Below are 26,151 nucleotides of genomic sequence, written 5' to 3'. Positions count from 1 at the left end.
TGCGGTAGTAGTTCGCGAACCCCAAGAAGCGCTGCACCTCTTTCTTGTTAGTTGGCGCCCGCCATTCCAATACTGCTGAAACTTTGGCTGGATCCATGGAAAGCCCTAGAGGCGAGATGCGGTAGCCAAGGAAATCTACCTCTTGTAGATCAAAAGCGCATTTTTCTAGCTTGGCATAAAGTCCATGATCCCGCAGTCGTTGCAACACCATTTTGACGTGGTTCTCATGTTCTGATTGTGATCTGGAAAACACCAAAAAATCGTCCAGGTAGATTATCAAGAATCTGTCTAGATAGTCCTGAAAAATATCGTTGACAAAATGCTGGAACGTTGCGGGAGCTCCGCATAAACCGAAATTCATAACTCGGGACTCGAATAATCCGAATTTAGTCTGGAAGGCGGTCTTCCACTCGTCCCCTTCTCTGATGCGAACTAGATTATAAGCCCCCCGAAGATCCAGCTTGGTGTAGACCTTGGCTCCTCGAAGTCGGTCCAGTAGATCCGAGATTAAGGGCAGGGGATAGCTGTTCCGCTTGGTGATATTGTTCAATGCTCTGTAGTCCACCACCAAGCGTAATTCCCCTGACTTCTTCTTCACAAACATCACTGGGGAGGCGGCTGGGGATTGAGAGGGTCTGATGAACCCCTTGCGAAGGTTTGTCTCTAAGAATTCCCTGAGAGCTTCTTGCTCTGGTTCAGTCAGGGAGTAGAGATGCCCTCGCGGGATCGGGGCCCCCTCCACCAAGTCAATGGCACAGTCATAAGGTCTATGTGGGGGTAATTTTTCGGCTTCTTTCTCATTGAATACATCCCAATACTCGGAGTACTTCTTTGGCAAGGTGATGATGGGCTCGGAGTCTGTGGCATGGCATACCTTGGCTACGAGGCAATGGTTTTGGCAGTACGGTGAAGCAAACTGCAGTTCTCTGTTGGACCAGGAGATGTTAGGGTCGTGGAGTGTCAGCCATGGAATTCCCAAAATCACAGGGAAATGGGGAACCTCGGTAACAAAGAAGGAAATCTCTTCCATATGTTCCCTTATCCACATCCTGGTGGGTTCCGACCACTGGCTTACGGGGCCCGTCTTGAGGGGACGGCCGTCTATGGCTTGCACCACACGGGCATTCTTGAAATCATGATATTGTAATCCCAGAGAGTCGGCATACTCTCTATCGATGAAATTGTTGGTAGCTCCAGAGTCTATCATGGCGTGGATCATGACGGGTCCCCTTTTTGCTGACCATAATGTGACCACGAGAAGGAACAGGACCCCGGTTGGCGGCTCTTGGATGGATTTTTTGACCGGGTTGGCGAGCCTCTCTACACCCGGTCGTTGGCTTCCCCCGCCGGCTGTGTGCCAGTCGGCTCAGACGCCTTCGACTCCGTGGAGGACGCCGCCGCAAGACGGGCGGCAGGCTTCCCTTTGGCTGGGCACTCTCTGGCGAAGTGGCCCCCGTTCCCGCAGTACCAGCAGAGGTTCAAGCGTTGACGACGGGCCTTCTCGGCGGCATCTAGTCTGGGACGCACATTGCCCAACTGCATCGGCACCTCCTCGCCTCCTCTGGGGTATGGGGTTGGCGGCGGGGGTCTCCACACCGGACGTGGCTGAACACTGGCGGGAGCGGGGGGTTTTGCCCCGGCTCTACCGCCCTGGCCTCGAACCCATTGTTTCCTGTTGGCAATCATGACTTCAGCCCGTAAACATTGATCAATGAGTGCCTCGAGGGTCTGGGGAGGATCCACCTTGGAGATTTCTTCCAGCATTTCAATGTTGAGACCCTCCCGAAATTGTCCTCTGAGGGCTACATCGTTCCAGCCGGTGTTGTGGGCCAGCACGCGGAACTCGGCTATGTACTGAGACATGGGTCTGTCTCCTTGAAGGAGGCGCCGGAGTTTGTGACCAGCTGCCTCCAAATTGTCCTCGATTCCCCAGGTCTCCTTAAGGTGATCCAAGAAGCGTTGTGCTGAATTTAGGTGGGGGGAGGCTTGATCAAACAGGGCCGTCGCCCAGCTAGCCGCTGGTCCATCTAGAAGACTGTAGACCCACGCCACCTTGATGTCTTCTTGGGGAAACTCGGCATCACGGGCCTCTAGATAAGCTTGACATTGGCGGCGGAAAACATGAACCTTAGCAGCTTCTCCAGAAAACTTGGTAGGCAACGCCATGGCCGGGAGGCGAACTCCGCGCTCCCTCAACCCTTTTATTTCTCCATCCTGCGCGTTGAGTCTGTCACGGATGCGGTCCACTTCGTCCTTGCTGATGGTGTAGCTGAGCGGCTGTCCAGCCGGCGCGGCTCCGGTAGACATCCTGGCCTCGGTTAGTTGGTGCTTATGGGCGGCGGAGTCAAACTGTCACGACCCAGGCGGCAGAGGCACCAATAACCATACACAGAGGCCAGAATCTAACTAATATCTTTATTGAAGGAATATATAAAGTTAATAAAAACAAGTGTAGAAAATAGTCCAGAATTAGACCTTTCAGGAAAGGTCAGAATTAGTCCAAGAAAGCAATGTCCAATAAGAAATATTAAGGTCCAAAGTTGTAATCCAATAACCGAAACACTCACTTTGCCAAACAAAGTGAGGGGAGATGACAAGGTCCTTTAGTCCATAAAACTTGAGCGTGGCTAGGAAATAACTTGATACTTGAAACAAGGCTTGAACGTGGAACAAGGTAACTAAGAACAAGAACAAGGTCCGTGGAATAACTTGGTAAAATCCGTGAAACAAGGCAAGGTTTAGTCCTGGGAAACAAGGCAAAGTCCGTAGGTAAACAAGGCTGGGAAGCAAGGCGAAGGCTGGATAGCAAGGCAAGGCTTGAGCTGAAGCGAGGCTTGAATCGGAGCGCGCTGTCCAGACACAACTCGCTCCGTAGGCTGACGAATTGACTCCGCGAAGTTGCTACGCGGGCAAAACACCTATATAGAGTCCAACTTTCTCACCAAAGCGGTTCTCTGGGAATCAGAAACGAAAGCTAAACTCTGAGACCAGATGTTAAACTCCTTAAAGATTCTCACGAGAACCAATGTTAATTGGCAACATTCTTAGCTGCTATCCTCGCACTCCTGCGCGAAGCTGAATCCAAACTTCTCTGTTGTTTACAAAACTCCCGGCGCAAGAACACGGGAGAAGTAGGCTCTGGGGTTGTTTGACATACTTCTGGGGCACAACTTTCTTGCAGGTGCAAGGTTTCCAGATCTGCCTGGAAAAGATCTGGCTGAGAGGAATCCAGTTCAGACTGGGAAGGTAAAAAACCCAAGTTTTCATCTTCATCAGGGATTACAATGTCCTGAGCAGGACTACAAGGCCCATGGTTCATCACAATACTACCATATAAAATCTAGATTATCTGCTCTGAACTGGATTATATGGCATTGTAGACTCAGATAATCCAGTTCAAAGCAGATAATGTGGATTATCTGCTTTGATAATTTGGATTATATGGCAGTGTAGAAAGGGTCTTAAAGACAGCCATCTCTCCATGATCCAGTTTACATAATCTGTTGTGAATGGGGACCGTGGCCAGGATACCTGCAGCCATTTTCTGCATGGGACCAGATGCTTGAATTAATCAGAGACCCATCAGTATATCTACATCATTATTTCCTCATGACTTGTGCCCTCCTGGGGGGTGTCTCTAAAATGGTTTGATTCTTTGAACTGACCAACCACTGACTGCCATTTTCCCACCACAAGAATCTCCTCCTGCAGGCTATGATGTCACATGAACCACCAGCCAATCCAGGTGCAGATCTTGGCTTGCTTCTTTTTCAGCCAATCAAGGGAGGGGACAGGAAGTCTGAACAGCTGTTAGAACTATATAAAATGTTATGTATTTCTCTGTGAATTTGTGCTTGTACCTTTTGAAACGAATTGCTTGTACTTGCATCTGTTTTGGCTGAATCGTAATAAACCTCTGACTGTGTTGCCTTCAACCTGGGGAACTTGTTTCTCTGTCCTGGCTGATGTGACTGACCAGCCACAATCCTTGTAGAAATCATGCCATTATCACTGTTAATTATTGGAAAGTAGAGATAGACTTGAAGACTGAAAGCAAGCAAGAAAATAAATAAGCAAGCAACCCAGAGGATGGTGACATTTTAAGGAATATGAGTTCTTCCAGATTGGTATAAAGAAACATGAGTCTTAGGTTTTGCTCGGTTTTGCTGCTTACTGGTGCTTATCATTCCATTTTTTTTGGAGGGGGGGGGTCTTGATAATGAGTTTTAATTAGTTTTTTTACTTGTTTTAACCATGGCATGGTTTGCTGAGGTAGACTAGAGAGTGAAGGGCAAATTTGTTCTTTTCTCCAGTGGAATAGCAGGTTCATGTGATAAAGATCAATAAGTCTAGAACTCCAGCAACATATACCACAACCTCCAGAAACTTCCCAATTCATTTGAGCCACCTGAAGGAGGCTTAGCTAAGGTGCCTCAAGTAAATGTATCTACAAAAAGTAGCGCTTTTAAAATTGTTAATATAATAATTCTTTTTTTAAAAAAATCAATCAATAGTATTACAGTAGAGTCTCACTTATCCAACATAAACGGGCCGGCAGAACATTGGATAAGCGAATATGTTGGATAATAAGGAGGGATTAAGGAAAAGCCTATTAAACTTCAAATTAGGTTATGATTTTACAAATTAAGCACCAAAACATCATGTTATACAACACATTTGACAGAAAAAGTAGTTCAATACGCACTAAGGTTATGTTGTAATTACTGTATTTACGAATTTCGCACCAAAATATCACAACATATTGAAAACATTGACTACAAAAATGCGTTGGATAATCCAGAACATTGGATAAGCGAGTGTTGGATAAGTGAGACTCTACTGTATTATAATAAAATATGCTGTACAGCATTACCTATAGCAAATGAATGCATGTGTTCACGTTATCAATCATCCAGCTATCTATGCAATAGTATATGCTATAAAGTAATAAATGAAGGTATTTCACATTATTTCTGCTTTCTGTTTTCTATTCCATACCTTCCCCAAATTATATGCAGTATTCTGTGACACCTAACGTCTACCTATGAATGCACAGTCCTCCACTGATGTTTTTTGTTTTTCATTCTTCCCCTCTTAATTCTACATTTGATGATCTTGGAATGATCACAGAAAAAAGGAGTGGTATGATGAGTTAAATGTATCAAAAGATTTAGAAGCCACAAAAGTTGATGACTAATTTGATGAAATGACTAAGTCGTTTCATCATTATTATTACAAATTGGGGAAGAATGAAGTAAAAGAACTACAGTAGAGTCTCACTTATCCAAGCCTCGCTTATCCAAGTTTCTGGATTATCCAAGCCATTTTTGTAGTCAATGTTTTCAATATATTGTGATATTTTGGTGCTAAATTCGTAAATACAGTAATTACAACATAACATTCCTGCGTATTGAACTACTTTTTCTGTCAAATTTGTTGTATAGCATGATGTTTTGGTGCTTAATTTGTAAAATCATAACCTAATTTGATGTTTAATAGGCTTTTCCTTAATCCCTCCTTATTATCCAATATATTCGCTTATCCAAAGTTCTGCCGGCCCGTTTAGCTTGGATAAGTGAGACTCTACTGTACTAAGAAATTAGTCACATGTGAACTGATTGCATTGACTTCCATCCTATTCCAAAGCTCAGTATAAATACATTATATGCATCCCAGAATATACAGCACACCAATGTATGTCTAAACATTCTTACTGAGACCAATAGAAAGGGCACAAAATGTGTACAAAATAGTATCCACAGCAAGCTGCTTCTTCAGTGAAATAAATGAGAAATGATCTTTTCAAAGGTGAAGAGATATGTAAGATATTGCTGAACTAGAGTCTAGCTGGAGAAGGACTTGGGCTTTCCATACATGACCCAAAATATTGAAATTTATCTTTGTTCCTTAACTTTTTGGGATGCATTCATTTTCTCTCTTTTCATTTATCATAGCAACACAATATCTGTGTTTGCCTAGTTTATTAGTTTGTCTTTGAATTATTAATTGACCTTTATCACTATGCCATTGATGATGCTTTTAAAAAAGAAGGCACAGTTTGCTTACAAGTAGATTTTTCCCATTGTATTATGAGCCAAGCTAATTATTGCAATGATTGTCAAGTGAGGAAAAATACCATTGTGTATTTCTTAATTCAAATTAAATCTTTGTTACATTGGCTCCTTTCCTCATTCACCAAGTTCTCAGCAGAACTAGAATTGTTTGCAGATGGGGAGAACAGCCTCATGGACAAATGATAGATATGCCCATTCTTCTGCTATTTCCCACAGGTGCTTGGCTATTATACATTTTAGCATTCATTCATAGTGCCTGTGAAAGATCTTTATATTTTAAATGGTTTCATCTGTTTAATATTTATAGATTTTATGAGACATGAGTAGACCCAACAAGAATTTCAGAGAAAATACCAGGGAGGGTACTTCACAGTATCATTAATATACCGTCCTTTTATTAAAATAGCAATAAAGTGTTTTCTAATTGCTATACTTCCTCTGCTCACATTGATACGGAAACGTATTGATCAATCAAATGAACCAACCTTTCTGGTAACCTACTAACTTTAGTGTAAAGTTTGCCTTATATAGTAGAGATGATAAAAACTCCCAACTTACACATTTTCATACAAGAAATTTCACTGCAACACTGCAAAGAAATAAGATAATTCCACCAACACACATGAATGACATCCCTGCATGGATAGATACACAGAAATGTCACTCACCAGTGGGAACAACACAGAACACCTTCCGACAGAGTGAACTGTTATTTTCCATGTTGCAATATTTAACATACAGTTATTTTGGTTAAGTGTTCAATCGATGATCTAGTGACTGTAATATGGCAATTCTGCCTTGATGATCTTCAATAAATAATAATAATAATAATAATAATAATAATAATAATAATAATAACAACTCTATTTTTATACCCCACCACCATCTCCCTTAAGTGATTCGGGGTAGCTCAGGTCATACAGGCCCAGGTCATACAACAAATTCATCAACCGAAGGCTGAAGCATGAGGTTTTTAGACAAATGGATCTAATTTACATCTCTTTTAATTGTTATAATGTATTTTAATGATGTATTTTTATAGTTTTAATTGATTATATGTACTGTTTTTGTTTTATTATTATGTTCTTGGCATTAAATGTTGTCAACTTTTGTAAGCCGCCCTGAGTCCCCTCGGGTGAGAAGGGTGGGGTATAAATGTTGTAAATAAATAAATAAATAAAATTTACAGCTTTGTAGGTGATAACCTGCATTTTGAATTGGGACTGGAAACCTATCGGCAGCCAGTGGAGCAGCTTTAGTTAGGGATGTTGTCTGCTCCCTATAATTAGCTCTAGTTAGCAACCTGGCTGCCGACTTTTGCACAAGTTGCAGTTTCCAGGCTGTCTTCAAAGGCAGCCCCACATAGAGTGTGCTGCAGTAATCTAGACTTGATGTAATTAAGGTGTGGACCACCATGGCAAAGTCAGGCTTCTCGAGGTACAGTCACAACTGGCGCACAAGTTTTAACTGTGCGAAGACCCTCTCAGCCACCGCTGACACCTGAGCATCAAGCATCAGTGCTGAATTCAGGAGGACCCCTAGACTGCGGCCCTGTGTCCTCAGGGGGAGTGTAACCCCATCAAACACAGGTTGCCACCCTATACTCTGAATAACCTCGTGACTGGCCAGGAAGAACCTCCATCTTGTCTGGATTAAGCCTCAGATTGTTCGCCCTCATCCAATCCATCACAGTGGCTAGGCACTGATCCAAAATCTGAGGTTTTTCCTTGGAATTCAGTAGAAAGGAGTAATAGAGTTGAGTGTCATCTGTGTTGAGAAGGCACCGAACTCCAAAACTCCAGATGACATCACCCTGTGATTTCATGTAGATGTTAAAAAGCATGGGAGATAGAATGGAATCTTGCAGGACCCCACAGTTCAATGGCCAGGGTCCAAGCAGGTGTCTCCCTGCTTCACCAACTGGGTATGATCCTCCAGGAAAGAGCAGAGCCACTGCAAAGCAGTGCCCCCAAGACTCATTCCAGAGAGCCGCCCCAGAAAGATACCATGGTCGATGGTATCGAAAGCCACTGAGATGTTCAAGAGAATCAACAAGGTCATACTCCCCTTGTCTAGCTCTCTGCAGAGGTCATTCACCAAGGCTACCAAAGCTGTCTCCATATTGTGACCAGGTCCGAAACCAGTCTGAAATGGATCAAGATAATAGGCTTCATTCAAGAATTCCTGAAGCTGAGAAGCCACCACTCGCTCTAGAACCTTGCCCAGGAAGGGAAGATTAGAAATTGGCCAGTAGTTCTTTAATACTGAGGTATCTAGGGATGCCTTCTTCAGATTAGATCTCACTATTGCCTTTTTTTAAGCTAGGTGGTAATTGTCCCTGATCCAATGACACATTTATAATCCTCATGAACCACTCAGCTAATCCCCCACTGGTAAGTTTGATAAGCCAGGAGGGGCAAGGATCTAGAGCACATGTGGTTGCTCTCACAGCTCCAAGGATCTTGTCCATGTCATCAGGTTGAACGAGCTGAAACGAATCCATTCAAATCGGACAGACAGGTGCCTCTGTTACATCCCTTGGTACTGCTCTAAAATTGGTGTCTAGGTCGGAACATATCTAAGTGACTTTATCTGCAAAATGATGTCAAATGGTCAGGGGTCTATTCCCCCTTTCGAGGATGAAGGAGTTCTCAGACCAAACAAAACAACGTTGCTGATCTTTTTGCTGCAGGCACAATGTGGGCAGTCGAGAAAACCTTCCTGTCTGTCCTCATTTCGGTTGACGAATACTATTACTGATCTGCATCTTGCTATACCTAGATGCTTATGGAATCTCGCATAGTCCACTAGTGACCAAATGGCCATGGCAGCAAGGCATGGTGAGTTAAGGCAGCAAAACAGTGAATAATAATAATAATAATAATAATAATAATAATAATAATAATAATAATAATAATAATAATTGTGCGGTTTTCTGGCATTGTGTATTTCTGCCGCTTCTGTGACTGTTCATTTGGGTTTTGATGATTCCGTAGCCCACTTGTTGATGGATGTCCAGAATCAGCAGCATCCACCGCGGTCCTTTTTATCCTGGGCGACGACCGAGCCAGTATAGACTTCGTTTGGGTTTGATTCTCCATAATGCTAATGGGTTAGGTGCTCTTAGTTCTGCTCCTCAGCTGAGGCCTCTCTGGCTTGGTTGGACCTGCCGGTAGTTACACTACCGCCAGCACAGCCCTCAGTCATCATTGGAGCAGTTAAGCCCCCCCACCACGTCAAGGTCCATCTCCCCGAAGGGACTCTGAGTGGCTTCCATGGGGCCATGCCCGACAACAATACAATAACAGCAATAAAACAATAAAACAAGGTCAGCAATAAAACAATGTCATATCAATAAAAACATAACATCAATGAACAGTTATAAAAGTCAGCGCACGCCATAAAATGGTTAAAAACAGAGCTAAAAATGCGGAGCTGGGCCCAGAGGAAAAACTTCAGCGTGGTAGAAGTAGTAACACAATTTAAAATCAATAAAGTGCTAAATAATCGTAGCCAGGCAACCTAATATCACATGAGCAGGAAAATCAACCCTATAATAATTAGCCCTCAAAATCCCTGGAGCTGGTGAGAGGGGAGCCATTGTGAAGTGCCAACAGTATAAGTTTTACACTTTACTCAGTGAAATGGGATTTTGACCCTTGAGCTGACTGAACTGCTGACCTAAATGTCAGTGGTTCGAATCCATGAGATGGGATGAGCTCCCATCTGTCAGCCCTAGCTTCCCATGTGGGGACATGAGAGAAGCCTCCCACAGGATGGTAACATATCCGGGTGTGCCCTGGGCAATGTCTTTGTAGACGGCCAATTCTCTCACACCAGAAGCAACTTGCAGTATACTCTCAATTTGCCCCTGACACAATAAAAAGCATGCTTATGGTATGCCATTTCTCTGCTTACCCATTTATTTCAAAATTAATCTAGAAGTCAATAAAGTTTTGACTGTTTTATCAAGTTGACTTCGACTTCAGTCAAGTCTGGGACACAATGAAAACTGGAGAACATCATGTAAATAGCTACCCTTGCCCATATTCCTCAATACAATTGCTTTATGTCAAATTTTAATGGATATACCTCTTATGGTATTCTTGCATTCAAGTGTTTATAGTTTTTTCAATGATCTACTCCTTGACAAAGGTCAACATATTACTAGAGTTATTCTGGACTTTTATAGTGCAGCCTTGACTCTTGTATTGTCTTTCTTTTCATTCAGCATAGCTCATCTCATGTTATTATGGACATAAATATTATATGAGCAGGCATCTCCTTTCCTAAAATGAAACACATGGCATTCCATTTATTTTGCAAATATATGGGAGCAATGGTTACAAAAGGATCCAAACAGATTATTTTGAGTATGTGTTATGAGCATGTTGGAGGGCTGATAAAGGTCAACCTCGAAAAGAATTCATTAGCAATCCAATTGACTCTGCCTGCTTCTCAATAGCTGAGATAAAGATGATGAAAGAAAAATCCAAACAAGCGCAACTGCATTATTTCTCCTTGTGAATCCTGGTCTTACATAATATATGACAGAGGATGCCCATGATTGAAAAGTTCTATGAAAAGTCTACAAAGTAATACACTTTGATTTATTGCTAGAAAACGTAGATCTGCTATATTTACAATCTTTGGACAACAGAATTCAAGGGGCACTTGTGCTTCATTATTACAGCAGGGATTTAGGCTCTGTGAAGCATATGTGTGCTTTATAACTCTGCTTTATAATTGTGGATATTGTTCTTTGTCTCTGATAACTATGTGAGACGTAATAGCAAAGTCTAGAGATAACACAACCCAAGATAAATATCTGTAATGGCACTCTGAATAGCATATCAAGTGCAACGTAGAGTAGTCACTATAAATCCCTCCTGCAATAAGGCTGATGTTTAATTTTATGAGAATATATTGCAGCTTTTGAAGTAAGAGGACCATTTCCCTCTAGCCCTTATACTGTATATAGTGGCCCTTACCTTTTTGGACATACTCCCACAGAATAAAATACTATCTGCTTTCCCTCTACTCATCATCACCCTCCTACCACATCCAAGTTTATATATGTGTGTGTGTGTGTGTGTGTAAGGCTAGTGTTATATATTTTCTCCCAGAAAGTTGAAGGAGCTATGACACAAACACTTCTGCTCATTGTTGGTACGCTCCTCTCAAAATAATTTCTGGATAATTGACTTTAACAAAGTTTTGAAGTACTTCAGAAACTGTAAAATTCATTTAACTAGAGGACAAAACAAATGTGTGTATATACCCCAGGAAACTGTACCTGAATTGCAGAAGGTCCAACTGTCTATAATCACAGTCTGTCTCTACCCCATCATTTTTGTTCTAATCTCCTATCCCTGTTGCTGGGTCTACTCCCTCACATACAACTTTGGGCACTTCCACATAGAGATAAAACCCACTTCAGTGTGGGTTTTAGTCCCCACAAGCTACCCAAAACCTGGGCTTTCCCGGGGAGGGTGGCAACAAACCAATTCGATAACAATTGGGATGGCATTCAGCCACCTTGAAGCCTTCCAAAACAACCCTTAAATGTAAAAAAAAAACCCTTACCTGGCCAAAATTAAGGTCCTCATTGCATACTACCGGCGTGAAGATATGATGCACCAGGAGACCAAGGGAAGGAGTAAAATCTCTCCTCTCTCCCCCACTCCCATCTCCTGGCACATCATTCCCTCATGCCAGGAGGACACGAGGAGGATCTTAATGATGGCCAGGTAAGACTTTTTTAAAAAAAATTAGGGTTGCTTTGGGTACTGGGGGAGGGGTAGGTTGCCATCCCAGACCTTTAGGCTCCATGAGTCTAAAAGGTTCAGGATGGCAAATGGGGGCTCACCCCCGGGTAGTCCTGGGACTACCTGGAAGTGTGTCCCCACACACCTAATCCCGCATTAGACCTAGGCCTTTCAGGAAGGCCCAGATCTAATGGGGTATTTAATTAATTTAGAATAACCAAGGTTATTCCAAATTAATTCATTTTTAACGAGGGCATCATTTGGATGCCCTTGGTAAAAATCCAGGTAGGTCCCATATTTTGGGCCTGTTGGGAAGAGCCTTTTAGCTCTATAGATTTGAGGGCTGTTTCCTTCTTTACAAAATTATGACTTTGAAATATTATTCAGATTGGACTGAAGATAAGTTGTGCATGAATATTGCAATAACTGGCAATTATATACAGAGATTTTTTGCCAGAAGTCACAATCTTATTTGACAGTGGCAGAGTATACATCTGTGCAAGTCCACAGAGTTACAGCTCCTTCTTCTCTGGCTGCCTAATTGTAGTTGGGTGTCTCAGTGGGTACCCTACAGCTAATCAATATCTGAGAAAGGTAGCTGTTCTATGATGTCATAAAATCACTGTATAGTCAGCAAAAAAGGAGCAAGGGAGAAAAAACAGCTCCCCTTTCCCTGTATCACTTCCAACCCCTTACCCATTGATTCACCATCAGATATACACCAGTGCTATCTGCCTACTATTGTGTAACTAGTGAAATTCTTTAGTGCAAAAATATCACCTTACTTGATACTGAAGAAACTATTTATGCAGATCTACCCAATTATGCCAGTGTAAACCACCAAAAGAGTTCCAACCAGAATGTCCATATTACAAAAAGGAAACATCAGTTTCCACTTCACAGTGTGTTCACCCATGATGAGAAACAGAAATGTAGCTCCTGTGCTTTTTACAATGCACATGTTTGAGTTCTCTACTGATTCATACAGGGAATTTGATCACATTTGAAAATAGTGCTTCAAAATGTTTGTTTCTGGTTCTTTGACAAAACCAAGGACTACCTAATTCCTAGATCTTATAATGCCATGTGCTACCCATGGCCTTGTGGAATGGATAGGTCCTAAAATATGGAAAGCACATCAAAAAATGTTCTCGGTGGTAACCAGCTGCTCTTTTTAAATATTGACTTCTTGCCCAGTTGATTCTGCCCCATTGGGAACACTCTGAAATCAACACATGACTATCTGAAACAGCCCAGCTTCATTACACTTAAAGATTCCAGCAAAGAAACAGAACCTAAACTGGCTGATTTTGATTCTTCTGTTGGAGGTAGACCCCTCTGACTTACAGATTTTGCATTACATTAGCAGTGTTGCCAAAATTACAGCAGCTGGACTATTATAAACTGGAGTTATGATATTGTAACTCTGAACAGGATAGCATCCACAGCATTTTGCATAAAAGTTGTATTTTGCCCAAACGTTCAAAGTTGCAAATCTCAATAAAACATTTGACATAATACAAATTCTGTGTATTATAGTTACACTTTTGAGTCTACAATTTGCTTTCAGGCGAATGGCTGAGATGGTTTGAACTAATTTTCTTTTCTTTATAATGACGGGTTCTTCCTGCCCCTAAGTTCTATTTCTGCAAAACCTTTCCTCATTACAGTTACTAGATTTCTTTACATCTGTTGTCATGGAAATCTTACACACACAGACACACACACATATAGCCATTATTTTATGATTTTAATTGCATGAACACCAAAGAGTGTTTAGATAAAGGGCTCAAAATTTGTTCAGGTGGCAGCAAGCAGCAAATAATGACTTTTGCAGTGGAAAATAAAATTCACTTTTTGCACATGAGGTTGACTCCATCATTAGAATGAAAAAAACAATTTGGTATTGATTGTTTTTGCACTTCTCTTTTGTTTTATGTTTGATTACTATTTTATGCTTCTGAGATTTGACCTGTATCTTAGCTAAATGGAGAGTTCCATTTACAATTCAAACATTGCGGCATAAACCACAAAGCTCTGTTTTGAAGCGATAAGCATATAAAAAATGTTTAAGTCCACCACAGAAACATCTCAGAACAATCCAATTTTCTCCTATTAAACATTAGTAGGAGAAAACATAATTCTCTCCTATTAAACCAACAGAACAATTATTAAGTAATACAAAAGAAATCAGGAGTTCAAATATAGACACAAATGCACAAAAGTAGAGTTAATAAAACAAAACTCTTCAGTTTCTGTAACTTGTTTTTCAATTTCCATGGAGTCGGCCCACCATATCCATAACCACATTTTTAAATAACTGAAGGTCTGGAAAGAACTCAGAAGAAGCATCCATATTTTAAAAAGGAAATGGTTAATGGTTAAAATGTACATTTTTATGTTTATTAAAGTTAAATAACCAAAGAAAATATAGGGAAGTTGTCCCTTTTAATCCAATCTTGGCTTTGGGAGAAGACACATTGTACGCTGGTTGATAATTATTCTGCTTCACTTGCAGAGAAAATCCATAGTACACAAGTATGATTAATTGCTTTTAGCACACTATAAATAACATATATGAATTGATCTGTTTGTTCCCATTCTTATGTCAGCAATTAAGAATGCAGATAGAATTAGTTATATAATTGCAATTTGGATATAAGAGAGACAACAACAACAACAACAACAACAACCTTTATTTTTATACCCTGCCTCCATCTCCCCGAAGGAACTTGGGGTAGCTAACATGGGGCCAAGCCCAGGTAATCACAATAAAACAAGATTAAAATACATATATCATACAAAACAAAAGAAAACAAAATACATTTATCCACAATGGCATAGTAAAATAATAAAATAATAAGGATGACCTAGTAGAAAATAATTTAAACAGAACAAGAATTAAATGAGGACAAACTGGGCCAAAGTTTGAGGGGTGTAAATTATAAACCTAATGGGTGAGGTAGATGGGTAAAGTGCTGCATTTAACAGGCAACTTGGGGTGAATGGTGAAAAAATGGTGAAATTATTTCTAGATGATGGAGCAGAATAAAAATGTGTCAGACATCGTGATTGTCACTGAGGGGGCCCTGTCTTGGGGATTAATTATTCAAACTTTGAAGGGACACTGGAAAAGCCAATTTTTTAAATTTTTCCTAAAGGCTGACAGGCTGGGTGCTTGCCTAATCTCATTGGGGAGTGAATTCCAGAACCAAGGGGCCACCATGGAGAAGGCTCTCTCCCTTGTCCCCATAAGCCGCGCTTGTGACGGAGGCAGGAGCAAGAGGAAAGCTTCCCCCAAAGATCAAAGAGACTGTGCAGGTTTATAGGGGGAATGCGATCACAAAGGTAGGTGGGTCCTGAACTGTTCAGGGTTTTGTAGGTAATAACCTGCACCTTGAATTAGGACTGGAAAATTATCGGCAGCCAATTGAGTTCCTTAAATAGGAGGGTTGACCGCTCTCTGTAATTCACTCCGGTATACTGTAACAAGAAAAATAAAAGACCTCATCACAAAGCCCCATGGATTCACCCCCGACGGGAGGCGTGGAGTAGCCATCACTCTGTGCCTTACATCATGTAACTTGTCTTTCCCCCCATCCTATGTTGGGAAGCATCACTGTCCAGCTTCCCCCGATTGCTGGTAAGGCAACACGGTAAGGTTCCTATGTTGCCGCAGTAGTGGCATATGCCACTTGCTCTCCCTTTTCTGGATGGAGCCCAATTGGAAGTACTTGTATGTTGTGTAATAGGCTCTGTCCTGAAAGGGGAGAACCCGCAACGTAGGACAGACAACGTAGCCTATCTGATGAGGTAGAAAGATAGTTTTCTAGTTAAATTAAGCGTGACCTCACAGAATCAGATTATAATGGCAGATCATTTGAAAGTAGGAATCCCCTATAGCAGAAATAGACCATACATGCAGTGACTACAGCAGACACCCGTTTTATACCTTTTCAGAAGGCACAGGTAACTGTCTTGATGCCTGGGGTTTAGTTCTGGAGAGGTGTCTGGAACAGGCAGCAGTCCACAAGGAGAGATATAGCAAGTAGCAGTAAGCAGACCTGAGCTATCAGGCAGTAGATTTCTTCCTTCCTCATCTGTGGAACACAAAAATATTGGGCAATGTAGCTGCAGGGACACAGCTATGTCTCCTGATACAGATTTGAGTCTATCTATTGCAACATATCTGGATAGAGAAATCATTCTTTTTCATGACAGTTGGGGGATTAGGGAGATCTTTGATGTTTGCTCTGACTGTGAATTTGCTATTTTATTTGCTTTTTCGATTGCTTCTATGATTTTTAAAAATTGAGTTCCTTGAGAAGGTTGCATAGCATCAAGTGGTGGTGTATGTGTGTACTTACATGCCTATATGATAACAGGCTTTGTTTTCTTACATTTTACATGTCCATCAGTAATGTTTGATAATGGGTAAAAGAACAGGAGATAGTAAAAAGTTTTCAGATCTTATTCCAAGACCCTTTCTCTGATCTTGACACTGAATTGGATGGATGCAATTTCCTCTACTCTGACCATTAGTATATTAACTTTACGTTTAACATAAAGATCAGTGTTTGTGTTAGTTTTTGTACACAGTGCTTATTTTTCATTGTGATTTGAAATATAGTTTTCCCTACAGGCAAGGGCCCCCACTCATTCCTAACTGTTTTTGAACCCCTTGTCCTCCAAGTCTCCCTTTCCAGGTTTCAGCATAAACACTTCATTATACATTTGACCAGTTAAAACTCCTTTTGAATGTTGAACTTCCTACCATTCATTATATTTGGGTGGGTTTGTATTAAATATATGCATTTCAAAAGTACTGCCCCTCCTCTGAGATTGTAATGAATTATTAAATGCAGTCCTACAAATTACAATTCTCCTACCATTAAAATCATAGCAGTCAGCATAGAAAGCTAGCAGCTGATACCATCAATCACATGCCACTTAACTTTTCAAGACAGAGTTATAATGTTATATTTCCCAGTACCAAACCTGATTCCCTGGACAGCTGATTCTTACATCCATGCCTTTTACGCCTTCCATAGACACCTCCCCTTTGGGCAAATCTATCCTGTGAAGATGCAGAAGTTGTATAATTTGGAAAACATCTGGGAGCTTTCACAATACATGAAAAGCCTGTTATTTGTGGAGCCATGGGAAGGATTCTCTCGAGCCAGCAATATGAAAACGTTGCAATTATAAAATTTGATCAACTTCAAAATATATATTGTCTTGTCTATAATAGCACAGTAGGTAGCCTATAATTACAGTGTTCTTTTTAAAATCATAATTGCTTTTTAAAAAGACATCACCAGCAAACATAATTTTCGATGGCGCATTGCACTTACAGTTGCTATTGCCAACTAAAGAACTTGAATGCAAGTTTCTCATGAATGCGGAACTGTGATCATTTGAGTTTTATAAGGAAGAAGTAATTCAAACATATAATTTGGGAACTTAAAAAATAATCTTCTGTTTTACAGTTCCTACTAAATAATCAGTCTAGATGTTTGCCTCACTCCTTATTTGTAATAATGGAAATAGCATCTGTTTCCATCTGCCATTTCACTTATCCACACTACAAAAAATATTTCCTACTCCAGAAGTGTTTGTGAGTCTTTCTAATTCTCCAGTACAATTATATCAAATGCTTATTTCCCAGGTATATGGTTCATCATTATCCATGGTTTCAAGTGTCCATGTAAGGTCTTGGAACATATATTTGACAGCAACAGAAACAAAAGTGTATGTAGCTAACTACTTCAGTTAAGAGTTAGAAATGACAAAAGTGATCTTTCGGGCACCTAGGTACCAGCTTCATAAGCTGGTAACAAGACCATAAACTGAACTGAATATCTCAATGGCAGTAAGTATGAGTCCTTTTAGGATAAAGGTAATTTCATCCCTTCAAAATGCTCAAATCAGCTTCTAAAAGGAGCTGGGCTAGCTCATTGTCATGGGAAGCTGTACAACACAATTATCAAGCTAAACAAAGGGCAGCTAAAGTCAGATTATCTTAATTCAATAACACTTGTGCAATAATAGGCTCTCCCCATTATCTGGTCAATTCAGCTAGCAAAAGGATGATGAGATATTGCGTTTAACGTACATTTATTGAGGTCAGTCTCAGAAGAGTAACAGGATCACGGGAGACAACTGACCTAATGAGATGGCCGTTTAGCTTCTGCCGGCCCGTTTAGCTTGGATAAGTGAGACTCTATATTATAAATAATAATATATTACAAAATATATTAATATATTTTAATAATATATACTATACTATAAATATATAAATATAAAATATAAACATAACTATATATACAGTAGAGTCTCACTTATCCAAGCCTTGCTTATCCAATGTTCTGGATTATCCAATGGATTTTTGTAGTCAATGTTTTCAATACATCGTGATATTTTGGTGCTAAATTCATAAATACAGTAATTAACTCAGACTACCGAGGTTCTACAGTACTACATAGCATTACTGCATATTGAATTACTTTTTCTGTCAAATTTGTGGTATAACATGATGTTTTGGTGCTTAATTTGTAAAATCATAACCTAATTTGATGTGTAATAGGTTTTCCTTAATGCCTCCTTATTATCCAAGATATTTGCTTATCCAACATTCTGCCGGCCCAATGATAACATAATCTATGCACATTCAGAAGACCTACAACAGCTGTGATAGAACTCCAATATGCCAATGATAACATAGTCTATGCACATTCAGATGACCTACAACAGCTGTGATAGAACTCCAATATGCCAATGATAATGTAGTCTATGCACATTCAGAAGACCTACAACAGCTGTGATAGAACTCCAATATGCCAATGATAACATAGTCTATGCACATTCAGATGACCTACAACAGCTGTGATAGAACTCCAATATGCCAATGATAATGTAGTCTATGCACATTCAGAAGACCTACAACAGCCGTGATAGAACTCCAATATGCCAATGATAACGTAGTCTATGCACATTCAGAAGACCTACAACAGCTGTGATAGAACTCCAATATGCCAATGATAACGTATTCTATGCACATTCAGAAGACCTACAACAGCTGTGATAGAACTCCAATATGCCAATGATAACGTAGTCTATGCACATTCAGAAGACCTACAACAGCCGTGATAGAACTCCAATATACCAATGATAACGTAGTCTATGCACATTCAGAAGACCTACAACAGCTGTGATAGAACTCCAATATGCCAATGACAACATAGTCTATGCACATTCAGATGACCTACAACAGCTGTGATAGAACTCCAATATGCCAATGATAACGTAGTCTATGCACATTCAGAAGACCTATAACGTTATCATCGGCATATTGGAGCTCTATCACAGATGGAGATGCGGCCCTCCAATACCATTGACCTGGCCCCTGTCCTAAATTTTAAACTTAGGGTTGACCTAAGTCTGCAATGCCTTGAAGGCACACAACAACAACAACAATCCTAATTTTGGACTATTTCACCACAGTCTGTCCCCGCAACAGTCTGAGGGACTGTGAACCCCTGCACTGCACTACACCATGCTGTCCCTTTTGTTTTTCATGAATGCTCCCATGAGAAAATGTATGGGTGAACTACAATTCCCAAAGGTCTTGGTTCAACCCTTCCAAAACGCCCCTAGGATTCACAGCTGGTGTGTGCCAAGCTTGGTCCAGATCATGACTTTTCTCCTTATCCCAGATTATCTGCAGTGTGGACGCATATCATCCAGTTTAAATCAGATAATCTGGAATCACATCCTGGGATATAAGGCAGCGTAGATTGATCATGAGGCCCCTTCCATACTGCCCCCTATATCCCAGGATCTGATCCTAGATTATCTGCTCTGAACTGGATTATATGAGTCCACACAGCCAGATAATCTGGAATAAGAAGATAATGGGGCTTAGCCCGCTTCTAAGAGGGGAAGCGCTCATGAGAGAGTTTCTTCCGATGCAGTGTGGACTCATATAATCCAGTTTAAATCAGATACAGTAGAGTCTCACTTATCCAACATAAACGGGCCGGCAGAACGTTGGATAAGCGAATATGTTGGATTATAAGGATAGATTAAGGAAAAGCCTATTAAACATCAAATTAGATTATGATTTTACAAATTAAGCAACAAAACATCATGTGATACAACAAATTTGACAGAAAAAGTACTTCAATATGCAGGAATGCTATGTAGTAATTACTGTATTTACGAATTTAGCACCAAAATATCACAATGTATTGAAAACACTGACTACAAAAATGCGTTGGATAATCCAGAACGTTGGATAAGCAAGTGCTGGATAAGTGAAACTCTACTGTAATCTGGAATCACATCCTGGGATATTTTGAATAACGAATTTATTACGATTAACAACTTTTTCTGAAGATTTGCCCATCCCTACTATCCTCGCCTTCAAAACAAACACTTGGCAATATAATAATAATAATAATACAGTTTTGTCTCACTTATCCAAGCTAAACGGGCCGGCAGAGGCTTGGATAAGTGAATATCTTGGATAATAAGGAGGGATTAAGAAGAGGCCTATTAAACATCGAATTAGGTTATGATTTTACAAATTATTTATTTATTTATTTACAGTATTTATATTCCGCCCTTCTCACCCCGAAGGGGACTCAGGGCGGATCACATTATAACACACATAGGGCAAACATTCAATGCCCATAAACACATCAAACAGAGACTGAGAGACACACACAGAGGCAAGTTAACCTTCTCCTGAGAGACTCTACTGTAATAATAATAATAATAATAATAATAATAATAATAATGATGGTAATAATAATAATAATAATAGATATATAATAATGATACATCCTAAGGTAAATATCGGATAGGAATACTGCCTGACCACTTTCCCTTCTGGATGCGGAAGAGGTCGACATGACCGGAGAAGAAGACGTCGAAAGCGTCCTCCTAGAAGACGTTGTGCCGCGACCTCAGCAGCGGGGTCGGGTCGGGGGTCGCAGGCCTGGCAGGGAAACCAAGATGGTTTATTATTATTATATTGTATTATTATTTAACATAATAATTATTTTTATATTATGATTACGTTATGATAGAATAACATTATATTATGGTGTAACAATATTCAATAATAATAACGCATTATATTGTTATATTCTATTATTATAATTATTTTTTATATATTTTTATTTTGTTTCATTATAACAGAATATAGTTATACTATTGTATAGTATAATATTTAATAAAAATTGAATAATATAAGAATATAATAATAGGCTAATAGACTATAATACCAGTATATTAATATGTTCTTTTTATTCTTATATTATATTATAAAATTATAATGGGGAGAATAATTATTATAATAATATAATATAATATAATATAATATAATATAATATAATAATGTAATGGGGAGAAGAGTGGTATATGAATTAAATGAATAATTAAATGAATAAATTAATAATAATAAAAATATATTATGAAAATTATAATAATAATAGAATAATAATTCTCCATTGCTGTTATGGATTATATAATACTATTTTATATATATATATATATATATATATATATATATATATATATATATATATATATATATAAAATAAAATATTATATCAAATAATAATAATATATTAATCTATAATAATATAATGGGGAGAAGAGCAGTATATAAATTAAATGAATAAATGAATAATAATATATAATAATATATTATGAAAATTATTATTAATGAATATATTATGAAAATTATTATAATATAATTATATATTGCTGTTATGGATTATATAATACTACAGTAGAGTCTCACTTATCCAATGTTCTGGATTATCCAATGCATTTTTGTAGTCGATGTTTTCAATATATCATGATATTTTGGTGCTTGGATAAGCAAATATCTTGGATAATAAGGAGGGATTAAGGAAAAGCCTATTAAACATCAAATTAGGTTATGATTTTACAAATTAAGCACCCAAAACATCATGTTAGACAGCAAATTTGACAGAAAAAGTAGCTCAATACGCAGTAATGTTATGTTGAAATTACTGTATTTACGAATTTAGCACCAAAGTATCACGATATATTGAAAACATTGACGACAAAAATGGCTTGGATTATCCAGAGGCTTGGATAAGAGAGGCTTGGATAAGTGAGACTCTACTGTACATATAATACTAAATATATATATTAATTAATACACTCATAATAGCTATAATAATATACTAAATGTCATGTAATAATAACTATATTAAATTTAATAATAATAATAATAACAATAATAATAATCCAGAAACTTAGATAAGTGAGGCTTGGATAAGTGAGACTCTACTGTAAATGTAAAAAATAATTACAGTATATATTGAATATTGCATATTGTATGTTATATATTACAGGACCACTTTGTGCAGGAACTGGCTGTGTCACAGGAACGAGCTGAAGCCCACCGCATGGCCTTCCTCGCCAGGAAAGGGTGAGTAGATAAATTGGTACTGCATTATTAATAATATTATATAAAAATAGTAAAATAATACAATATGACCATTATTATTTTTAATATTATTATATCATTATATTATTTTAATAATATGGATAAAAGGTAAAGGTAAAGGTTTTCCCCTGATGTTAAGTCCCGTCATGTCTGACTCTGGGGGTTGGTGCTCACCTCCATTTCTAAGCCCAAGAGCCGGCATTGTCCGTAGATACCTCCAAGGTCATGAGGCCAATGGCATGACTGCATGGAGCCCTGTTATATATATTGCAACCCATATATGCCATTTATTGTTTTCTTTCCTATATAAATGTATGTCTTTGAACCCAAATTAAGATTTCCAAAAGGTCACATTTACCATCACAACCGTATCACATTTTCCCTTCAATTGTTATGAGTACATACATGTATGTCTACACACATGCATATATATATATATATATATATATATATATATATATATATACACACACACACACATATATACACATATATATATATATATACACATACACACACACATATATACAATATAATTTACAATAATATATAATATTATAATATATTGTATATGCATATATTATTACTAATATTATTTTGTAATACAATATAATACTAATAATACAATATAATAATATTATATATATATATATATATATATATATATATATATATATATATACACACACACACACACACACACACACACACACACACACACACTAACTGTGCCCGGCCACACGATGCTGTGGCAAATGGCGGTGGTGTTGGAAATAAAGTATTGAAGAATTGACGATAGTTAGTGTATGTGAGTTAGTAAAGTATGTGAATATGCAATATTTCTGACTGTTAGTTGTTATGTCTGTTGGAGGCAAGTCTGAAGGCTGTAGTTTTGCAGAATGTTTTGGATGTAATGGGCTTTCAGCTTCAAAGCCTGGCTGCTTCCTCCCTGGGGGAATGTTTTGTGTGGAATTCCCCTGTTGGAGTGTTGTTCAGAGTGAACCCAGTTCTAAGCAGGAAATGGGCAATGGCATTCTGCTGTGTGGAAGTGTCACGACCCAGGCTACAGAGCACCAATAACCATACGCAGAGGCCAGATTCTATCTAATATCTTTATTAAGAAAATATATAAGATTAATAAAAATAAATGTAAAAGTTAGTTCAGAAGCAGACCTTTCAGGAAAGGTCAAAATTAGTCCAAAAAAGCAATGTCCAATATGAAATATTATGTTCCAAAGTTGTAATCCAATAACCGAAACACTCACTTTGCCAGGCAAAGTGAGGGGAGATGACAAGGTCCTTTAGTCCATAAACTTGAGCAAGGCTAGGAAATAACTTGATACTTGAAGCAAGGCTTAAAACGTGAAACAAGGTAACAAGGAACAAGAACAAGGTCCGTGGAATAACTTGGTAAAATCCGTGATACAAGGCAAGGTATAGTCCTGGAAAACAAGCAAGGTCCGTAGGTAAACAAAGGCTGGAAACTGGAGCGAAGGCTGGAAAGCAGGGCAAGGCTTGAGCAGGAACGAGGCTTGAAACGGAGCGCGCTGTCCAGACACAACTCGCTCCGGAGGCTGACGAATTGACTCCGCGAAGTTACTACGCGGGTAAAACACCTATATAGAGTCTAACTTTCTCGCCGAAGCAGTTCTCTGGGAACCAGAAACGAAAGCTAAACTCTGGGACCAGATGTTTGACTCCCTAAAGATTCTCACGGAAAGCAGTCTTAATTGGCTACATTCTTAGCTGCAATTCTAGCACTCCTGCGCGAAGCTGCTTCCAAACCCCTCTGTTGTTTACAAAACTCACGGCGCAAGAACACGGGAGATGTGGGCTCTGGGTTTGTTTGACATACTTCTGGGACACAACTTTCTTGCAGGTGCAAGGTTCCCAGATCTGCCTGGGAAAGATCTGGCTGAGAAGATTCCAGTTCTGACTGGGAAGGTAAAAAACCCAAGTTTTCTTCTTCATCAGGGATTACAATGTCCTGAGCAGGACTACAAGGCCCATGGGTCATCACAGGAAGGGACCCTAGAATATTGAGGTAGGTGAATCACACGATCTGGTTTGAGCTGGGTTATCTGAGTCCAGACTGGCCTATAATCCAGTTCAGTGGGCGTTTTATTGAACTGTTGAAGGGCGTTTAGGCATTCCCCCACCCAATATATTATTTCGTTGGTTTGAGAGGAGCCCTAATACCCTTTGCTGTGAGGACCCTCTGTTATTAGTGTTTTATTGTTATTATTATTAGTATTAGTATTTTGTGGTCAACCCAAGGACCCCCCCCCCATTTCCCTCTCCATTGGTTCCTTATTATTATTATTATTATTATTATTATTATTATTATTGTTATTGTTATTGTTATTGTTATTCTTGTTATTATTCTTTTCTGTTGACCCCAAAGACCCCTCATTCTCCTCTGCATTGGCCCTGTATTATTATTATTGTTATTATTATTATTATTTTATTATGACACAGCAAACAAGATAGATATGCTGGATTTCATATCACAAAATCATAAGTCGAACACTTCCCAAATGTCTAGGACTGTGTGATGTATTTTCGGATGATACACGCAGATCCCAGCAGGGTGGCCTTTTGCAGTTGGCAGATCGTAATTTTGTCAATGTCTATTGTTTCCAAATGTCGGCTGAGATCTTTTGGCACGGCACCCAATGTGCCCATCACCACCGGGACCACCTGCACTGGTTTCTTGAGGTCCTGATAGCGGCTGAGTTTTTCCTGTTGTTTTTCATCAATGTGACTGTCACCTGGGATGGCAACATCAATGATCCAAACCTTTTTCCTTTCCACAACTGTGATGTCTGGTGTGTTGTGTTCCAGAACTTTGTCAGTCTGGATTCGGAAGTCCCACAGTACTTTTGCGTGCTCATTTTCCAATACTTTTGCAGGTTTGTGATCACCCCCCAGCAGGTGCCACCTTGACGTGGTGGGGGGGCTTAGCCATTCTGAGGATGCTGAGGGCTGTGCTGGCGGTAGTGTAACTACCGGCAGGTCCAACCAAGCCAGAGAGGCCTCAGCGGAGGAATGCAACCAAGTGCACCTAACCCATTAGCATTATGGAGAATCAAACCAAAACGAAGTCTATACTGGCTCGGTCGTTGCCCAGGATAAAAAGGACCGCGGTGGATGCTGCTGATTCTGGACATCCATCGACAAGTGGGCTACGGAATCATCAAAACCCAAATGAATAGTCACAGAAGCGGCAGAAATATACAATGCCAGAAAACCGCACAGTCATGAAATGCTATTACAACTCTGAACCTGAAAAGCGCGGCTACCAAAAAAGGATGCATCAGCTATGGAAACAAGAGTACCCTGACTCACAGATAACCGAACCCCGACTGGCTGACCAACAAAGATTTTATTATTATTATTATTATTATTATTATTATTATTATTATTATTATTATTATTGTCTCCTCCCTCCGAAGACCTCCCCCATTGCCCTTCCCCTCTCCATTGGCCCCATATTATTATTATTATTATTATTGACACAACGACGTTGTATGACACAGCAAACAAGATGGATATGCTGGATTTCGTTTCACAAAATCACAAGTCGAACACTTCCCAAGTGTCTAGGACTGTGTGATGTATTTTCGGATGATGCGTGCAGATCCCAGTAAGGTGGCCTTTTGCAGTTGGCAGATCGTAATTTTGTCAATGTCTATTGTTTCCAAATGCCGGCTGAGATCTTTTGGCATGGCACCCAGTGAGCCGATTACCACTGGGACCACCTGCACTGGTTTCTGCCAGAGTCTTTGAAGTTCAATCTTGAGGTCCTGATAGCGGCTGA

Source organism: Anolis carolinensis, chromosome 2 (assembly GCF_035594765.1).
Source record: "Anolis carolinensis isolate JA03-04 chromosome 2, rAnoCar3.1.pri, whole genome shotgun sequence".
NCBI lineage: Eukaryota > Metazoa > Chordata > Lepidosauria > Squamata > Dactyloidae > Anolis > Anolis carolinensis.
The sequence above is the reverse complement of the archived record's forward strand: the minus strand, read 5'-3'. Positions refer to the sequence as shown.